The sequence below is a fragment of the Eumetopias jubatus genome, unplaced genomic scaffold (assembly GCF_037043125.1).
Source record: "Eumetopias jubatus isolate StellerSeaLion01/CBP00866 unplaced genomic scaffold, mEumJub1_p1.0 scaffold_11, whole genome shotgun sequence".
In the NCBI taxonomy this organism is placed as follows: Eukaryota; Metazoa; Chordata; class Mammalia; order Carnivora; family Otariidae; genus Eumetopias; species Eumetopias jubatus.
This window is the reverse complement of record NW_028274817.1, coordinates 51,993,247-51,998,190: the sequence shown is the minus strand read 5'-3', so window position 1 is coordinate 51,998,190 and position 4,944 is coordinate 51,993,247. Positions and strand designations below refer to the sequence as shown.

The 4,944-nt window shown below is 39.7% G+C and overlaps 1 pseudogene; it reads left to right on the top strand.

Moving 5' to 3' along the window:
- Positions 1–797: 797 nt before the first annotated feature.
- LOC114207510 (proteasome subunit alpha type-7 pseudogene) lies at positions 798–1,663 on the top strand (annotated as a pseudogene).
- The last annotated feature ends 3,281 nt before the right edge of the window (positions 1,664–4,944 follow it).

Sequence of the window (4,944 nt, the reverse complement as noted above, 5' to 3'; positions counted from 1 at the left end):
AAGTAGTAACCTTTTTGACATTAACCCTAGCAACTTCTCTCTAGATATGTCTCCTGAGGGAAGGGAAATGAAGGCAAAAATAAACTATTGAGACTACATCAAAATAAAAAGCTTCTGCGCAATGAAAGAAGCAATCAACAAAACTAAAAGGCAGCCTACTGAATGGGAGAAGATATTTGCAAATGACATATCTGATAAAGGGTTAGTATCCAAAATATATGAAGAACTTATTTAACTCAACACCCAAAACCTGAACAATCCAATTGAAATGTGCAGAAGACATAATTGACATTTTTCCAGTGGAGCAACTTATTTAAAGTACTGAAAGGAAACAAACATCTGTCAACCTACACCCGCCATATAGGGTACATCTAGGTTACATCTGTCAGTTCCATACTTAATGAAATTAAGAGTAAAAAATGAAAATGAAACTAAACATTTTCACACATACAATAGCTATAAGAATTCATTATTAACACACATGCACTATGAAAAATTTCAAAAGAAATCTCTCAAGCAAGAGGAAAATGACATTAGATGGAAATATGGATCGACACAGATGAATAAAGAGAACCAGAAATGGTAACTACTTGTGTAAACACAAAATATTTTTAAATTATCTAATAACTTTAAAAGTTAACTGAAATTGAAAAAGAACAAGAATTTATGTGAAGCTTAAAATACATAATCAGAGGGTGGGCGGGTGCGCGTGCGCGGCGCGGGCGCAGAAGCAACATGAATCGCGGGCCTAGCGGCAGTGAGTGTGCACTTTTCCCGGGCCCCAGCACACCGCCGGCATGAGCTACGACCGGTCCATCACCGTCTTCTCGCCCAATGGCCACCTCTTCCAAGTGGAGTACGCACAGGAGGCTGTGAAGAAGGGCTCTACCGCTGTTGGCACGCGGGGAAAGGACATTGTTGTTCTGGGCATAGAGAAGTCAGTGGCCAAGCTGCAGGATGAGAGAACTGTGCGTAAGATCTGTGCGTTGGATGACAACGTCTGCATGGCATTCACAGGGCTCACTGCTGACGCGAGGATAGTCATCAACAGGGCCCGGGTGGAGTGCCAGAGCCACTGGCTGACAGTGGAGGACCCAGTTACCGTGGAGTACATCACCCGCTACGTCACCAGTCTGAAGCACCACTATACACAGAGCAACGGGCACAGGCCGTTTGGCATCTCTGCCCTTATTGTGGGTTTCGACTTTGATGGCACCCCCAGACTCTATCAGACTGACCACTCAGGGACATAACACGCCTGGAAGGCCAATGCCATAGGCCGGGGCGCCAAGTCAGTGCATGAATTTCTAGAGAATTATACTGATGAAGCCATTGAGACAGATGACCTGACCATTAAGCTGGTTATCAAGGCCCTCCTGGAAGCGGTTCAGTCTGGTGGCAAAAACATTGAACTGGCTGTCATGAGGCGAGATCAACCCCTCAAGATTTTAAATCCTGAAGAAATTGAAAAATATGTTGCTGAGACTGAAAAAGAGAAAGAAGAAAATGAAAAGAAGAAACAAAAGAAAGCATCATGATGATGAAATCTTACAGTGATTTTTAAATTCAGATCATGGATGATTCTCAAAATGATATGTAGGCATTTCCATTCCATTTACTGTCCACGTGTCCTGCAATAAATTTCCGAATTTGTTAAAAAAAATACATAATAAGAATCACATAAAGGCAGGAGGAATGAAGTCAAAGTATACTATTATACGTTTCTTATACTACATGTTAAGAACCATAACAGAACTTGAAGTTAGACTGTGATACAATAAACCCTAAAACAACCATTAAAATAGCAAAATAAAGCTATTTTTATAAGCCAACAAGTGTAATGAAAGTAAATCACAAAAATCAATATAAAAGAAAGCAGAAAAAAGAGGATAAAAAGGGGACAAAGAACAGATGGGAAATAAATCTAATGGTAATCACATTAATTGTACAGATTCAACCTATCTGAATTAAAAGTCACAATTTGTCAGATTAGATAAAAATGCAAGACCCTACTAACCATACATTTCCTATAAGAAACGCACTATAAATGTAAAAGAAAAGGAAAGTTAAAATGATGGAAAAGGATGTATAATGCTAATACTAATTAAAAGAATGAGTAACTATATTAATAATCAACAAAGTGGATTTCAGGACATAAAATATTACAAAGATTAAATAAGTAATTTCATAATGATAAAGGATCAAGAGATTGTCAAGAGAACATCATGAAGATAGAACAGTCATAAATGTTTATGTACCTAATAACAGGAATCCAAGTTACAGGAGACAAAACTGATATAACTCCAAGGAGAAATTAACAAATCCAAAATGTAGTCAGAGATTTACTTACCATTCTCTTAATAACTTACATAATAAACTGTTAGATAATCAGCAAGGAGGGGCGTCTGGGTGGCTCAGTCATTAAGCGTCTGCCTTCGGCTCAGGTCATGATCCCAGGGTCCTGGGATCGAGTCCCACATTGGGCTCCCTGCTCCATGGGAAGCCTGCTTCTCCCTCTCCCACCACCCCCCGCTTGTGTTCCCTCTCGCTGTGTCTCTCTCTGTCAAATAAATAAATAAAATCTTTAAAAAAGAAAAAAGATAATCAGCAAGGATATAGTAGGTCTGAAAAACACTAGCAACTTGACCTAATTGATATTTATACAACATTCCATTTCACTCAAAAACAACAGAACATATATTCTCATCAAATGTACATAGAACATTTAGCAGAAAGATCACATACTAGGCCACAAAATAAGTCCATAAAACTTAAATGGACTCAGTCATACTAAGTATTTTCTCTGGCCACAAGGGAATTAAATGAGAAGCCATGAAAAAGAGGATGAGTAATATAGTGTTAACCAATTTCTAGGCACCATGTACCAGGAATGAGAGAAAAAATCATGGATACTAATCACACAAAATTTCGTATTAAACTAGGGTGATCTTTCTTGGGTCCATAAATTAGCTTAGTGTGTACTCCTGTTCACCTATTCCTTGCCCTGAAATTATGTAGTAAATCATGCATGGAATAAATGTAGTTTCTTTGCCAATATCTTTGTTCCAAAGAATCTAGAGTGTATAAGTGGGTTAAATTTCATCTTAATATATAGATGGAAAATATATAAAATGAGAGTTAAAAGAAGAGGTCATGGGAAGGGGCACTTTTCCCTCCATAACCATATCACTGATTTCAATAAGAATAAAAAGATCCTTGAACCAAGTCAGTAAAAACAATATTGTAACTATACTTCACATACAGAAACTGAATGCCAGAGATAAGCCATTTCAAGTGAGTGTGGGGTAAAGGAATCCCAAACTCTGAAGCACAACTACAAACACAAGATCATCAACAATAGCAGATACACCATTTTTCATTTCATTTATTTCAATCACAGGGGAAATTACTATTTCAGAGCTTAAAGGCAAAGAAACAACTTGGCTTGCCTCCTCCCTGAAACACGGCTAGATAAATATCAGATCATTCTGAATACCCAAGAAATTGATCTGAGGATGACAGAACAAACTAAACAACTAGAGATAGAGAAGAGGCCACATGGCGGAAGATAGGAGGTATGAGATGTGGACTGATGGAGAAATGGATCATTGGTGCTGTGGAGGAGAGGGAGCCCTGGTCACAGAAAGAGGAGAGAGAAAGAGACAAACAGGATTACACAAGGAAAACACTTCCCCAAAGTCATTGACTGGGAAAATGAGAGGGGCTGATTTTTCATTTTTACAACCAGCAGGTCTCAAAGACTGGAGATTTAGAGATCCTCGGCTTGGCTGGTGTGGAGCTCTGAGGGTGCTGCACGGTTCCTGTGGAGAAGGAAGGCAGAGAGCCCAGGAGCAGATGGTTCGATCTGAGGATCCCCTGGGACACACAGGAGAGGTGGTTCTCCCTTCTTGGAGTGCATCTGGGAGAGGTAGCATTACCATTCCAGGGACAAAAGAGCCACAGGCACCATTTCTCTCACCTGCCCCTTAGCATAAACTAACATCAGTAAGCAGCGCAGTGCCAATATGGGCTGCCTAAACCATTTACAACAAGCCCCACGCCCTGCGCATTCCTGGTGTTGCTTTTTCCAGTTAGCATACCTGAGAACCAGAAAGTGGGTACTTCCCCCAGAAGACAAGAACAACCCCCCCCACACACACACACAGAAACACTGGATCTATTGACCATATAGTTCTAAAAAGTTTCAGCTATAGTGGAAATAGCATCAGGTCTCTTTATTTTATGTTATATTAGTCACCATACATTACAGCATTAGTTTTTTTTTATATTTTTTATTGTTATGTTAATCACCATACATTACATCATTAGTTTTTGATGTAGTGTTCCATGATTCATTGTTTGCGTATAACACCCAGTGCTCCATTCAGTACGTGCCCTCTTTAATACCCATCACCAGGCTAACCCATCCCCCCACCCCCTCCCCTCTAGAACCCTCAGTTTGTTTCTCAGAGTCCATAGTCTCTCGTGGTTCATCTCCCCAACCGATTCCCCCCCTTCATTTTTCCCATCCTCGTATCTTCATCTTTTTTTAAATATATATAATGTATTATTTGTTTCAGAGGTACAGGTCTGTGATTCAACAGTTTTACACAATTCACAGCACTCACCATAGCACATACCTTACCCATTGACAACCCTACCCTACCCAGCCAACAAATCCCTCTCACCCCCCACCACTCAAGCAAACTTGTTTGTTTTCTGAGATTAAGAATTCCTCATATCAGTGAGATCATATGATACATGTCTTTCTCTGATGGACTTAATTTACTCAGCCTAATACCCTCCAGTTCCATCCATGTCATTGCAAATGGCAAGATTCCATTCTTTTTGATGACTGCATACTATTCCACTGTGTATATATACCACTTCTTCTTTATCCATTCATTTGTCGATGGACATCTGGGCTCTCTCCATAGTTTGGCT